Source organism: Thalia democratica, chromosome 2, assembly GCF_965202585.1.
Source record: "Thalia democratica chromosome 2, ktThaDemo2.hap1.1, whole genome shotgun sequence".
Classification (NCBI taxonomy): Eukaryota; Metazoa; Chordata; class Thaliacea; order Salpida; family Salpidae; genus Thalia; species Thalia democratica.
Genome location: NC_139166.1, coordinates 79638410 through 79655755, shown reverse-complemented (window position 1 = coordinate 79655755; position 17346 = coordinate 79638410). Strand labels below are relative to the sequence as shown.

The window sequence follows — 17346 nt, the reverse complement described above, 5'->3', positions numbered from 1 at the left end:
TACCATTTTAGTTGCATGATAATTAACTTGCAACAAGAAATATAAATTACATACATGTTTTATTTTAATGTGCAAAATTGAAAACCTATTTTATTTCTAATTATAACAATTGAAAAGCAGTTTTGTTCTTTCGCTAGCAATTAAAACGTATTTTTTATGTTAAAACTTTTATTTTAGTATATTATTTAGTTAAAAATTGTAATTTAAGTTTTTTTTGGTTAATATTGATGATTTTTTTTAAATTTTTGAGGTAATTTTAGCACTTATTGTACTGTAGAAAGCTTGCTATAGATGTTTGTATAATTATATAGAAATAGTTCATAAATTTTAATCTATACGTCTAAAACGATTTGTCTAAAATGTTTATATTTGAAAGCTCTAATGTAAAGCGTTGAAAACGTTTAGTTTTGAATAATAATAAAAAACAATTGTACGTAATTTATTTAGTTATACTTTCTAAGTATTTATTAAATATTTATGAATAAGTATCTTTAATATATTTGTTAGGTATTAACCATATACATGTCATATTTCACACATAGTATATTATAAAATAAAAGTGCAAGTCTAATTTTTAAAAATAAAGTTCAAAGTTTTAAATATCTACGAAAGAATTTTTTTGGTATTATATTGAATTACTTTAAATAAAAAAAAAAGGTTAATAAATACACAGTTGCTAAAAGCCTAAGCTAGTTTGTACTATTAATCGAAGTTTTCAAATGAAATAGGTTGGCTAAGTTTTATCAAAATAATTAGATTTTTCAAAACTTAAAATGTTTTTTAAATATTGTCGAAATTCAGACTATTTAAATAGCTTTTAAAACTGTTTTCTTATTTTTTTTTAAACCTTTGCCAAAACCTAGAATATAAGGATAAACTTTGAATTTAATATTTGGGCTACAAAAACCTCTAAGTATTTGGAACTTAAGAAATTAAATAAAAACTAGAATTTAGTACAAAAATCACTAAATAGTTCGGAAAAACTTTGATATCTAAGAAAATTTTACATTTTAAGTAATTAAATTTTGATATAATTAGAAAATTTTTTATATAGATTTGAAAACTTTGTCGCCTTTTTTTAAAACTTATTCAGGGTAGTTTCACAGTATCTTTTCACTGTTGTTATTCTACTCATCACAATTTTTAACTGATAACTTAGTTTTAAAGTAAACCTTGAAAAATTTCATAAACCTAGAAAAAAAAATCAAAAACTACCTCATTTTCAATCCAGCTTTTGAGTCATTTTAGTTATACAGTAAATTTAAGGATTTTAGCCTTGATTAACTACAAAGAACTCTATTTTAGTGTTTTATCATTTGTACAACTGTTTTCTAACAATTCAAAAGGATTCAAACAAGCTTTTTTATGTACCTGATTCATTAATTTGCAACCCATTCAATATTAAGCTAAAATTATCAATTTAGATTAGATCCGTCACGCAATCAGGGTAGCTTGAAACTTATTGTAAACACAGGCTGGGTAAACTTATTAGAAAACCACTGAGGCTACCCGAAGATGTTTTCATTTCTTTAAACATGTGTTTTTTTTTGTATGTATATCTTAGTTGTTAATTATTATAATAGTTTAAATTAACTCTTTCTTCTGTTAACTCGCACTTATTATTTGTTTTTATTGTTAGAAAATTTAGTAATGATCAATATTAAACAAAAACTTAATTTTTACTAAATAAATATTCAACTGTGCAATAAAACTATGTAGTTAAACTGTTGATGCAACTTTTTCACGTTTAACCATGCATAAGAAAATTATATATTGCTCTTTAAAGTTCTGAGCTGATCATTCTACCCAAAACTTTATACAGACAGCACTAGCCTTATGGTTAAGCTAAACCCATTGACCGTTTTCAATGTTCAAGATAAAGTATTTATTAACGACCATTAAAAAAAAAGAATAGTAAACAGATTATTCAAAATAAAAAAACTTATAGATTGATGTGAATTTGGCTATCAGGAATTCGGTTTCATTTTTCTGCATTGTACAACGCATCCTATAATATGTATAATAAATTGATAACAAATTTAAAAAGAAAATTTAGTTTTAGCAATTAAAATTAATGTAATTTATACATTACAAAAGAAAATTCAAACAATTCTATAATTTTAAATATGGCCTTAGTTTTAATGTGAACGTAATGTTCTTACGTTTTTCTTAAACTCAAAATTTAATTCTAAATTTTTATTGATATTACTATTTCAGCTTAGATAAACTAACATGATTAAAAAAAGTAATAATAATTAGTTTTCATAAAAAAACCATTTTTGCTGTTAAAATGACTCGAATATAAATAAGGACAACAGACTTGTCTATAAGTACTTAACCAGAAATAACAAAATTATAACGCTAAAATCGTTGTTGTACTACTAATTTGTCGAAAGTGTTACGTAAACCAAAATAAGTAGTTTTAAAATCAGTTTCAAAATGTCAAAAATAAAATATATAACAATAAAAACAAACGTATTTCTCGCTCTACAGTTTTTAGCAAGCATAGTGAACCAGCATGAATGTTTTAAAAAGTTTTAGTAACCAACTAGAGAAAACAGGCCATTAACAAACAGTTATTTGTTTATAACTCACTTTTGATCTTTAAACAAATTATACTTCAATTAATAGGTTTATATTACATATATAAATTAGACATTATGATACTATTATAAACATATATGACTTGCTACTTGAATCTTTTTTTAACTTTATGCTTTGTGTATAATGTTTTCATGAGAGTAATGTGTGCGATAATTATTAACTATACAAAGTCATGTATCATGACGAACTAACGATTTAATAATATATTATTATAAATATTGTACAATTGAACCTTTTTGTTCATAATCGTTTTATTTCCAGTATTGTGAATCAGATGACTAACATTTATTTTGCTTAGTTTAATTTGGTTAAAAAAGTTATAGAAAATTTAACGATTTTCTTTTTAGATTTATATATTAATTACCTTTTTTTTATAATAACTTTGTATATTACTTTATGATTTCAGGTTGTTTTCGACTGATTGTAGAGATATTTTTTTAAAATAAGTATATTGGTTTTTGAGAAATGAAGCATTTTCTTTTGATTTAAAAAAATATTGCATATTTAAATTAATTGCATATGAACTTTAAAGGACTTTTGCTAAAAGGTCAGAACTATCCGAACCTAGTTCATAGATACGGTAGACTTCCTATCCATAAAAAACTGACAAACTTATTTTTTTAGTTTTCGATATTTTTAGCATAAACGAGTAGTTTATGTAAACTTTAAGTATTGCTAGTTTTGTACTTTTTTTGTAAATTTTCTATCCACATGGTGTTTCTGCTGAGAATTAAAATAGTTTAAGTTTGCATATGTTTTTTTTCGCATATGTATTAATAAAGTTAAGAAGTATAATTTGAACCGTAAACATTTTTTTTAAATATTTGATGACGTGAAGTTTGGTGGTCAGTTGACAATTACCCAATACAAATTTAATTTATACTTTTTGAATTTTTTATTACTGTCTACTTTATATAAACTATTAGGTTACAAAATTTCATTTTACAAACTGTTATAGTTGGGAACGGGTTACTTTTGCACGAAGGGTCACTTTTGCATTTATAACGTTAATTTAAACAAACTAGATGAATACACATTCTCAAATATAAAAAAAAAACAAACTTTAAATAAAAATAATCTGAATTTTGTTAATTTTATACAGAAAGATAAACTTAATTTATTAAAGCTTTAAAACACGAACCTTAAGTATTATCTTTTACTTATATTCTTTTGATGTTAAAATTAGCATTATATATGTTAAATAAATATTTTAATATTATTTCAATTTAAAAAAAAAAGATTTAGTTAGTTTATGAAGTGTGAAGGTATTTCAGATTTTACTTTATGTTTATTTTATTTATTTATATCTAATTTAGCGTGAGAATTTAGAAAAAAATCTAAGCTTAAGATAGCACTTGCTTTATCAGTAGTGCATAAAGAAAACAATTTTACAATATAATCTGATTACCATAAGGCCTTATTTTTAAATAAGGCCTTTAAGAATTTAACAAGTTAATAAAAACAATTTTTTTAAACTTATTGATGAAAACAGTCTAGAAGTGCAATTTTTTTGTAAGCAAGGATGAAATGAAAAAATTTATCAATTAATTGAAAGATAAAATGGTACGAACACCAGATAATATTTCTTCGTATTTTGTTAAGCGTACCACTTGTTCTATAATTTTTCAGAAATATCACCAAATTATTAATTGTCCTCTAGCAAAAACAATGGAAAATTTCATATGTTATACCAATACATAAAAAAGGTAGCAAATACAACCTTTCAAATAACAATTTTTCGACAATTAGCTTTGGGAGAATCTTTCAACATATTTACTATAGATGAAAATTATCTATACAGAGTAAAAGCTTTTGACTCTGTCTCTCCATTTGAACAAAAAAACAAAATATTATTGCAATACTAAATTAAAATTAGTCTGGTTAGTTAGTTAAAAAAGTTTCTAAATGATATAGCTTCAGAGTTTGATGTTAGCAGCAACATTAGCCTTTTTGCAGATGACAAAAAATATAACATAAATATGATTTAAATATATAAAAAAGCATAGTTTTTAATAAATATATTCAAATTCAATATAAACTAGACAATGTATTTACACTTAAAGTATTTGTTTATCGAAGTTTCTAAATAAAATAAGTTTTTTGTCTCTGGTATGAGTCTTTTATAAATAATTTTATTTTATCTTTTCGTTCTTTTTTTTCTAAACATTAACTTTTACTGTTTAATATTTTAAACCTATTTTTTTCCTCTAATATAACTATATTATAAAACTTTAGTTTTCAGTTCCATTTTATATTACAGATTTGGTACTAGCTAAAAAACTTTTAATCAGCATGAATGCAAAATTGATGATCCATGTGAAAAAGTCATCGTGCAAAAATATGGCTGTGAAAAATTTTCAACGTAAAAATATGACGTTATGCAAAATTTTCATTGTGCAACAATGCTGCCGTAAAAAATTGTCATATTGGAAAAGTGTCGCCGTGCAAAAGTGACGCCGTCCAAAAGTGTCCCCTTGTGCAAAAGTGACCCTTCGTGCAAAAGTGTCGCCGTACAAAAGTGTCACCTCGTGCTAAAGTGACGCTCGTGCAAAAGAGTCGCCGTGCAAAAGTGTCCCCTCGTGCAAAAGTGACCCTTGTGCAAAAGTGACGCTCGTGCAAAAGTGACACCCACCCGTTATAGTTACCTTTTAAAACAACTATTTGCATCTACATTTAATTAGAAAAATTTATTTTTAAATAATTACGACGCACGGAGGACTATTTTCTATACAACGCAGTCACTTTTTCTGAAAAAGCAAAGTGACCAGTAATCTATATACTGCCTTAAACTTTAAAATACGTTGGATGTCAACGAGGTACTGTTTAAAAAGTTCTATTTTATCAATAAAACACATTTAATAGATAAATAAGAACACTTATGCATGATGAGTACTTCCTTGACTTCATAGCTTTGTTGAAGTGTGTTAATCCGCTAACACACAGAAACATATGTTCGTGTAATAAAGAAAGGAAACTGGAAAGCTTGTTATTATTATATTATATTACAGAAATTTTTGACGAAGTTATAACTAAATTTTACATGGAAAGGAAAATATTTTACTGTTAGAATAGTAGATATGTTGGGCAATAATGTTATAAAATAGTATCAGATTAACAAAATTAAATAAGAAATACAAACAGAGAAAACTCATACGTGATTAGTTTAAGTTACTCTACGTTTTACAATGTTTTATTTTTATCAGTGCAAACTCGTTAACTCTCTCAATTATTTTTTTCTCTAATTTCTTAAGTCTCTTCAGTTAATTCTTTTTTTAGTTTTAAGCTAAAATTATTTTGATAGTGAAACGTATATATCATATATATAAATAGATGTACTAAAATTTCGAATTTTTATAAATGTTTGCTATGAAAATTATTATTATTTATTAGTACTTTGTGATATAATTATTATATTTAAATACAACTATTTCTACCTAGTAGTTAAGCTTTACGATGAACTTTTTTTTTTTCATAAGTTTTTTGAATTGTATATTTAAATCTAACTCACAGTAGGTTTTTGGAATTAATATTTTATATTGTGCTAGAGCAAAGTATCATACAAAAATAAAGTTTTTTGTTATTTAAATGTTTTTAGTACAATAAGATTGTATAGTGTTTTAAATCCTTAGAAATATTCATATATTAGTCTACATTATTAATGCTTAATAAAACACTTTAGTTGTGAATTTTAGTTTATAAATCAAATTATTACATTTTTATAAGGTTTAGCTTATTAATAAACAAATTGTAAAAAATAAGTATTCTTATTAAATAAAGTCTCAAAAAGTTTTTTTTTGCTTTTTAAATTTATTTAAAAAATGTAATTGTTTATTCAACTTTCACTTAAAACTTTTAATGTAGTAAACATTTTGATATACCCTCTTAATAAACTCTCTCTGAAGTATAAAAGCATAAAATAACTATATATGTTTAGTTGACTTTATAAATAGTTTTAAAAAGATTTGCTTATTTTTGTATAGTTTTATGAAAAACAAGACCTAAGATCAAAACTTAAAGTTTATTAATTTTTATTACTTACAGTTAAAATATTTAAGTATAATATTTTAAAACTTTACTACTTCTTTTATTTAAAGTGTTAGAATTCTATGTAAAAAACTTCAAAAAAGGATAGTTAAAGTAATTTCATTGAAATTAAACAGTACATCATAATCTATTATGCCCTCCTAATAAGTTATTCAGTTGTGTTTAAAACAACTAACTGTTAAGTAGATTTTTTATGAACTCTCTATATAAAAAAATTAAAACCACATGAGCATAAAATAAGGACTGCAACTCTAAAATTGTGAAATACTCCTTAGGCTTAAAATTTATAACTTTAAACTAATACTTGTATTTATCATTTAGTGAAATATATTGTTAATGAAAACTGTTTTGTACTACACTATAACAGTCACCATTCTACAGGAGAAATATACTTGTTTTTTATAATTTTTTACTCTAAACTTCAAAGAAAAATAACCAATGTAGATAAAACTACTTAATGTAAATATACTTTTAGTTATACGGATCATGATTTAATTTCTTACTAAACAAAGATTTGTGATAAAATTTAGAAAACTGTTGGATATTATGTTACTAACTATATTTATATAAAAAAAAAATAGTTTTATTTTCTTGGTTTCATATTTGAAATTTCTACTTTTTAAAGTTTAATTAAAAATACTTTCTTTAATTCTAATTATACTGAACATTTAAAGGTCTTTTTCTACATATACAAAATACACATGATAAAAAAATTTTAAAAAATTAAAAAAAAATAAATTATGATATTATTTTTGTACTTCTTATTTATATATTATTAACGCAACGTAACATATTTAAAATATAGAGAAGGTTATGTAATTAAAAGAATTGTTTCAAAAATTACCTGCTAACAAACTTTTAATTTGCATGTAATTTTTTTGTTGTGACAAATATGTTTATTTTTTTGCTCTTGCAATGTATGCTTTAAATAATTTATAAACTTGTTTTTCAAGTGAATCGGCGTTTGTTTGATTTTCAAAATATCTTCAAAACATTTAAATGAAACAGCAGTCATGTTTTTTTTAAGCGTTTTAGTTAGTAAAACTCTGCAGTAGTATAACATGAGATACTTGTATTAATTTTATTCTTATACACTTACAAAAGTGACATAGTTCTAAAATAAAACTTAAAACTCGTAACCTAAAATATCAAAAAAAAAAAACTTTTTATAATAGACCATAAAGTAATTTTTAATTTGTTAAAATTTATAAGTAAGAATAAGTATTTTGTAGTATTAGATATTATTTGGTATGTTATTTATTGATATTAGTAGTTTAAATTTTTCAAACAATACAGTTTTGTACAATAATTTAAACAAACAGTTTAGAAAAAACAATTGTAAATATAATTGTGTCATACACATTTCATTTACTTTTATATATATTATGTTTTTTAAGGTTTAATGTTTTCATATTTAAAATAAGCATATTTAAAATAAGCTTCATTTACTTATATTACGATTAAATGTTAAAATACTTTCTGTCATTTATGATATATTTTTCTCAGTTAAGTAACAGTTGACAAATTATAAGTAGATTGTTTAAGAATTTCAAAGAAGTTTTTGCAAACATTATCAGATAAAATATTTGCTTTTGAAAAAGCCTATTTAGCTACGCATAAGTATATATATGCAAAAAGCGTTGGGCACTCACGTGCGTCGATGGTGTAACGGTTAGCATTGGAGTCTTCCAAATACTAGTTTCGGGTTTGACTCCCAGTCGACGCATTTCCGTCGAATTTTGATGTATTTTTTTTATTGCGATATTATGTAATAAAAGTTTGCTTTAACCAATATAAAAAACTCTCAGCTTGTACTTAAAGTTTTTTTTTACATATTAACACAACTTTTGATCAGTGTGGTTAACATGTAACCAAGTCGTAGTTGATATTTTACAAACTATTTTATGTTATTTTTAATTCAGAGTTTGGGTTGCTTCTTTCAAAAACACAAATTAATTTTAAAACGTACCAAAGTTATTTTTTAAAAAGAAGTTAATAGTTTCACTTAATCTCAAAGATAAAATGAATATGCTTATATAAATCGATGTTTTCGTGTTATTCATAAATCAAAGTATGTTGATAAGCTACTACTAAAAAGTGAGTGTGAGGCTAAAAACTTTTTGTAAAAAGAATTTACAGTTGAGTTTTATCATTTAACATAATGGTGTTAAAAAATATAGTTACAGTAGACTACCGCTTAAGTACGCAAATTGAACCCGACCAGAAAGTGTGTACTTAGCACGGGTAGTGCGTATTTTTTGAACACTAAGTATAATACAAAATTTAGATGTTTGTTTTCTTTCTTACAAGTAGCCAAGTGAAGTTATCTCTAGTGAAGCAGCACTTGGTATAGCTCCTGAGCTCTATAACAAGCTAAAAAGCACCCATGAAAAATATCAAAATTTGTTAAACAAAGCTTAACAAAGCAGCCTTATCTGAGTAGAGCTCGCACAGAAAGAAAACCTAGCAGCTAGCTCACACTTTTTGACATGATGAAATAGAGCCAAGTTTTTTTTTCTGAATTGATTGCTAGTCAAGCTAAATTTGGTTTTATTTATTACTTAAAACCATTTTTCTGTTATTTGCTAAATTGTTTCGGTTTATTATAAAGCTAATTTTGTTTTTTATAGCTAAGATTTTTATTAAACATTTAATTTAGAAAGTAATACATTTATTACAATTTTCCATTGGCTAAAAAGTAATTTACTTTTTTATTTAAAAGAAAATTGTTTCAGGACTGTTTTTGTGAGACACATTTATAGTATAAGTGCACAATGATAAGATACTCAATAATTATTTTTAACTTAAGTTTTTTGTTGTTGTTGTTGTTTCTTTTCATATGTTTATTTTAACTTTATAAGTTTTTAACTAGTTTTTGTGGTTAACTAGTATTATATTATGTCACATTTGAATTCACCTTTCTTTTGCAGATATTCTGAAGGTTTTTGGATAAACAAAAGTTTAAAAATTTTAGAATAATTTAGAGAAATTTAGAAAAATGGAAGGTAAGCGTCAGAAAATGACTCTATGGAACAAGTCTAGGGATAAAGGTAAAGTTGCACCACCAAAGCCAACATATGTCTCCCGTGATAATATGAGGGAATTTCTTAATATTTTCAATGCTGAAATGAGAATGGATTCTCGATTTTGTCTTTCTGGATAAGTGCCTACTTAAGGCGGGGTGCGTACCAAGAAAAGTGCGTACTTAAGCGGTAGTCTACTGTATAAGGTATAAAGTTTTTTTTCCAATCAAGTTATAGTCTTAATAAAAAAAAAATTATAACAGATGTATGCTTTCAATAATTATTTAAAAAGTTAAAAAAAAAACACTAGCAATAATAAACAAAAAATTAAAATAGTTGACATACAGGCTCAATAGGGTCAATTTTAAAAAAGAAAATTAAGAATAAAATTAAAAAAAAAAACATAGATGTGCGCTTTTTAGTGAGCTTTATATAAACTAAAAATGGTATGTTTTAAAACTTATCAGAATAATAAGTCAAAAACGAAAACAAAAAAAGATTTTTTAAAACTAAAGGCCATTATTAGAATACTGTTTTTATCATACACATTGAATTTTTTGGTTATTTTGAGTTTTTTTAGTTAGTTATTACAAGAATATTGCTATTACTGTTTATTACTTGTTTTATTTATGCTAAATATTTATATAGTTTTCATACTATTAATAAAATATTATATATATATAACTGAAAAAAATTTAAAGAATGTTATTTGAAATTTGTAGTTGCTTAATAATTCTAAATGTTTACTTTTTAAATAAAATATTTAAATTCAGATTAGAAAAGTTTAAAGTTTTCATCATTTGAAAAAAAACTGATTTTTGAAATTCTTAAAGAACTGTTATGTAAAAAAATTGTTCCCAGACCGGGAATCGAACCCGGGCCGCGTGGGTGAGAGCCACGAATCCTAACCACTAGACCACCTGGGAGGACGTCTATATGCTAAAACAACTAAATATATACTACATATTTGAACGTTGCTGCTTTTTAACAATTTTATTAGGATTTTTACTACTGCTTAATACTTTGTTTACGTCATTTTGGTAGTAAACATATGACAAAACTAAATTTAACATTAATACATTTTAAACCTGAAAATTGTATATTTTTAACAAACAACAAAATTATCGTTAAGCTTTACTAGTAATATACTACCATACTTTCTTTTTGTTTATCATTTGTTTTTTCTAACTAGACATTTTGCAAAAAGAAATACTTTATTTTTTAAACAAGACTTTTTTGTTTTGTATGTAATAATTTATATAACTCAATTGAACACTAATGCAATTTAATATAATCTTTTTACATTAAAAAATCTTAAAGTTATTAACTTAATAAACTTAAAAACTACTAAAGCATTATAAATAGTTATTGTTAAATAAATAAAGTACAATTTTACATTGATAATGCTTAATGTATAAAAACGTTAAACCTCTAAAAGTTATAAACTATAATTTTTGCAAATTTCTTTAGTATATACATATTTTTCAAAATTAAGTTTTTTTTTTTTTTCTTAAGCAGAGTGTTTAGAAATAAACTGTACTTGGTCTAATTATAAGTAGACTTTCTAAGAAATTTGATTTAAGCTTAATTTATATTTTTAAGCCTTAGTAAGAACTTAAAAATTTTATATTAAAGATAAATTATTTATTTTAATGTTTTTTTTTTTTTCGCATATTCAAGTTTTTTTGAACTCTAAACTATAAGATGTTTCAACAAAAGTGTATATATTTGAAAAAAGTTGTTAGAATAAACACAAAATAAAACAATGCATTTTTAATATAAAAAAAAATATATATTTAATACTTGAATAATAATGATAAGTTTTTCTAAATAACAAACAACTGTATTTTGAAAAATAAAGAGTTTGAAACAAAAAACAACTATAGTAAATTAATTACACTTTATATCGTATCTTATAAAAACTAATTATAGTTTTTTGTAGAAAGACATAACTTATTGCAATAACTAACAAAATTATAGTTATTTTAGTTAACTAATTTTCTACAGTAAGCAGCTAAATTACATACATTTAAAGATTAAATATTTTTACATAGGTCGTTTTCATCTAATTTACTTAAAACATTAAAAACTGTTATTGTTTGACTGCGTAGTTTGTCTTTTGTATATAATAGTTTAGATTATTTTATTAAAAATTTTAATACAAAATAATTATACACAAATTGATAGTTAGTTAATCATAATAAATAAATAATAACTGCCTAGCTATAATAACCTTTTTTGAAGTAATATCTAGTTGTTTACGAAGCTAGTGCTAGATATAACTAAAAAATTGATTTTCTTTAGTTATAAGATAATCAACGATATATTTCTAAGTTTTAGGAGTAAATTTTGTTTCAAAATACTATTGTTGACAAACTATTATACGAATTTATATTTTGTAGCAGTACATACTAATTTTAAATTAATACTGTACATTACTGAAGCTGTAATTCAAAAAATATCTATTTCAAAATTAGTTGTAGAGATATTTGTGAGGTATTAAACTAATTATTAAGAAATAGTAAAATATTTATGTACTACTTATAAAATATAGTTTTTAAAATTAAGTTATATGGCACTAAAACAAGTATCAAATTCTTAAAAAAGTACAATTCCAAAATTAGCGTCTTTTTGGATCACATTTTTCGAGATCACATTTTTGTTGAAAACAATTTTCTAGACAACATTTTTGAAGTGTTCTGTTATTGGCTTACTAAAAGGTTACTAAAGGTTAAAATTAAATTTATTTTATATTTACAAAAAAATATATGATATGTAAGCAAGTTAAAATAAATATTACGATTTTCACGTTAATAAAAAATAAACAAAATAAAATTTAGATAACCAGCAAAAGATATTTTATTATAAAAAATTACAAAAAAAAAAATAAAAATGAGAAAAATAATTAAAAAAAAACAAATAAATAAATTAAAATACACCTTTAGAAAAGAAAAAAAATCAGTAGAAAATATTGAAACATAACTTTTATAAAAACCTAAAAAATATTTTAATAAAATAGTAACAAGTTTAAGAATAGTTATTAAAACTAAAACAAAAATTAAAACTAAAAAAACAATAGAAGTTATAAAAAATTATGTTAATGATATAAAAGTTTAAAACCATTCTTTTATAAGTTTAGGTAATAAACCAATTTATATCAATCTAAAAATTTATTAACAAATATTTTAATAAAATATTAACAAGTTTAAGAATAGTTATTAAAACTAAAACAAAAATTAAAACTAAAATAACAATAGAAGTTATAAAAAATTATGTTAATGATATAAAAGTTTAAAACCATTCTTTTATAAGTTTAGCTAATAAACCAATTTATATCAATCTAAAAATTTATTAACAAATAAAAAGAAAATATAATCATATAAAAATTTTATGCCATTTAATTATTAAACTATATATATCTACATATTAAAATTGGTCATGTAATGTATAGAAGTTATGTTTAAAAACGTAACGTGTATCATTTACTAATCGACCGTTTGAAACTTATCATCAAAAAACATTCATTTTGTTGTAATAAACAGTCTAGTACCAGTACAAATCTCACTGACTCATTTCTCAATATAAATAACTGAAACTTTGCAAATATGTAATTAAGGGATAAATCTTGAGACCGCTTTAGTTTTTCGCATCTAGCTTAAATATTTTCGAAGTTATGACTGCCTGAAATTTACCTTAAATAAACACAGTCGGTTGACTTTTAAAAAGACAACTAAGTACTGCTGGACCTCTAACTCATTTGATTGCTATAAAAACAAATTAAACTTTGCCAATATGTTCTCTTATGTTTTCACTTGGTTGAAATTAATTATCTCATTTCTAACATGTTCGGTTTTGAAAATATGATTAGACCAAATAAATCAGCAAAATTGTTGTAAATACCGTATAAAAACACGTTCATTTTATTAAAAACAAAACAACGTAGTACCAGTACAAATCTGACTGACTCATTTCTCAATATAAATAACTGAAACTTTGCAAATATGTAATTAAGGGGTATATCTTGAGACCGCTTTAATTTTATGCATCTAGCTTAAATGTTTTTGAAGTTATGACCGCCTGAAATTTACCTTAAATAAACACAGTCGGTTGACTTTTAAAAAGACAACTTAGTACTGCTGGACCTCTAACTCACTTGATTGCCTATAAAAACAAATTAAACTTTGCCAATATGTTCTCTTATGTTTTCACTTGGTTGAAATTAATTATCTCATTTCTCACATGTTCGGTTTTGAAAATATGATTTGACCAAATAAATCAGCAAAATTGTTGTAAAATCCATATAAAAACACGTTCATTTTATTAAAAACAAAACAACGTAGTACCAGTACAAATCTGACTGACTCATTTCTCAATATAAATAACTGAAACTTTGCAAATATGTAATTAAGGGGTAAATCTTGAGACCGCTTTAATTTTTTGCATATAGCTTAAATATTTTTGAAGTTATGACCGCCTGAAATTTACCTTAAATAAACACAGTCGGTTGACTTTTGAAAAGACAACTTAGTACTGCTGGACCTCTAACTCATTTGATTGTCTATAAAAACAAATTAAACTTTGCCAATATGTTCTCTTATGTTTTCACTTGGTTGAAATTAATTATCTCATTTCTAACATGTTCGGTTTTGAAAATATGATTAGACCAAATAAATCAGCAAAATTGTTGTAAATACCGTATAAAAACACGTTCATTTTATTAAAAACAAAACAACGTAGTACCAGTACAAATCTGACTGACTCATTTCTCAATATAAATAACTGAAACTTTGCAAATATGTAATTAAGGGGTTAATGTTGAGAACGCTTTAATTTTTTGCATATAGCTTAAATATTTTTGAAGTTATGACCGCCTGAAATTTACCTTAAATAAACACAGTCGGTTGACTTTTAAATAGACAACTTAGTACTGCTGGACCTCTAACTCATTTGATTGCCTATAAAAACAAATTAAACTTTGCCAATATGTTCTCTTATGTTTTCACTTGGTTGAAATTAATTATCTTATTTCTAACATGTTCGGTTTTGAAAATATGATTTGACCAAATAAATCAGCAAAATTGTTGTAAATACCGTATAAAAACACGTTCATTATATTAAAAACAAAACAACGTAGTACCAGTACAAATCTCACTGACTCATTTCTCAATATAAATAACTGAAATTTTGCAGATATGTAATTAAGGGGTTAATGTTGAGAACGCTTTAATTTTTTGCATATAGCTTAAATATTTTTGAAGTTGTGACCGCCTAAAATTTACCTTAAATAAACACAGTCGATTGACTTTTAAAAAGACAACTTAGTACTGCTGGACCTCTAACTCATTTGATTGTCTATTAAAACATATTAAACTTTGCCAATATGTTCTCTTATGTTTTCACTTGGTTGAAATTAATTATCTCATTTCTAACATGTTCGGTTTTGAAAATATGATTAGACCAAATAAATCAGCAAAATTGTTGTAAATACCGTATAAAAACACGTTCATTTTATTAAAAACAAAACAACGTAGTACCAGTACAAATCTGACTGACTCATTTCTCAATATAAATAACTGAAACTTTGCAAATATGTAATTAAGGGATAAATCTTGAGACCGCTTTAATTTTTCGCATATAGCTTAATTATTTTTGAAGTTATGACCGCCTGAAATTTACCTTAAATAAACACAGTCGATTGACTTTTAAAAAAGACAACTTAGTACTGCTGGACCTCTAACTCATTTGATTGTCTACAAAAACAAATTAAACTTTGCCAATATGTTCTCTTATGTTTTCACTTGGTTGAAATTAATTATCTCATTTCTAACATGTTCGGTTTTGAAAATATGATTAGACCAAATAAATCAGCAAAATTGTTGTAAAATCCATATAAAAACACGTTCATTTTATTAAAAACAAAACAACGTAGTACCAGTACAAATCTGACTGACTCTTTTCTCAATATAAATAACTGAAACTTTGCAAATATGTAATTAAGGGATAAATCTTGAGACCGCTTTAATTTTTTGCATATAGCTTAAATATTTTTGAAGTCATGACCGCCTGAAATTTACCTTAAATAAACACAGTCGGTTGACTTTTAAAAAGACAACTTAGTACTGCTGGACCTCTAACTCATTTGATTGCCTATAAAAACAAATTAAACTTTGCCAATATGTTCTCTTGTGTTTTCACTTGGTTGAAATTAATTATCTCATTTCTAACATGTTCGGTTTTGAAAATATGGTTTGACCAAATAAATCAGCAAAATTGTTGTAAATACCGTATAAAAACACGTTCATTTTATTAAACTTTACACAGTAATCAATCTAACAGCAGTATACTTTAAGTATGTATAAAATAAATTAACATTCAAGTACTTTGGACTTATTTAAAAGTGGACATAAAAAGTAACATTGTTAAAACTTTACTTTAAATTTCACAATTTAACATTAAAAGTGTCTATTTAACATGAATAACATGTTTACTGCAGCAGGCTGTGGCTAGATTCTTCCAATACTTTCTATAACTGGTTTGTAAAGCAGCGTTTTAAACTTTTGAAACATTACATCAGTAATATCTTGTCTGCATTTTTTTTTCTCATTATGTTAACTTGCAACAGTATAACACATGACCTTTCGAGCTTTCTCTTAAACGCTCGGATAAACATGGATTTAGGCTCGAAGATTTACACTGAATTTATAAATATATCAAAAGATATTTGATATCCTGTTACAGAGTAATAAAAATTTGTTTTTTTTGTTTATAGTAAGATAAAAAGATATAATTAATTGAAATTAGTTTTTTATAATTTTATATCAAGCATAGTAGAATGCATAAACTTTTCAAAAATAACACAACAGTTTAGAACTAAAAATGATATAAAGGTTTTATGTACAACTATTAAAATTTCAGTTTTAATTTTAAAATGTGAAGTAAGGTCACAGAATTTTCTTAATTTGAGAAAATTTTAAATTTTTACACTTAAATAGTTTTAAAAAAATACTTGTGTAATTTTTTTTAATCTAATAGTATAAAAACTGCCTGAACTAAAAATAATGTTAAGGTTTTAAACATATTATTGAATGAAAATTTGTTTTTTTTTTCACTTTAATTTTTTAGTCAAGTCACAGTCAGTATTGAATTTGGGTTACCTTTAGTTTTTTTAGGTGTTAAATATTAAGCAAACTTCTTTATTGTAAACACCATTTTAAAATTGTATTTTTTTCTTAGATAGTCTCTACTAAACATAAGTTAGTTTTCTTTCAGATAATGATTTTAATAAGTTTTCTTTCATTAGTTATTTTATCTATGATATTAAGCCATTAAAGTAAGGTCGCAGTTTCATATTTCTTATGCTATTAACATAGTTAATAATTTATAGATTGTGTTTAATGTCAAAATGCGTGTTACTTTAAAAGAATTCACCGAAAAAATGGAACAATTTTTCAGTTCTCCAACTGAGTTTAGAAAGGTTGAAAATGATCCTGAAAAATTTTTCAGAATTTTTGAAGAAAAAAAGAACAGAAGTTTTCTTATGAAAAAAATTTGCCTTAAGTATTTTAAGACAAAGCGCACTTTTACTTTAACTTCAAGAATGAAACAAATAATTGTTTCAAAGGTTTACAAGTACAAACGTATGTTACTTAGTAAAAGAGCAGCAATAGAGTTTATT

The 17346-nt window shown here is 24.1% G+C and overlaps 1 non-coding gene across 1 annotated transcript; it reads right to left on the bottom strand.

Moving 5' to 3' along the window:
* Window positions 1-10525: 10525 nt before the first annotated feature.
* Window positions 10526-10597, bottom strand: Trnae-cuc (transfer RNA glutamic acid (anticodon CUC)). The gene has a single exon. It is a non-coding gene; the product is annotated as a tRNA-Glu (tRNA).
* Between the last annotated feature and the right edge of the window lie 6749 nt (window positions 10598-17346).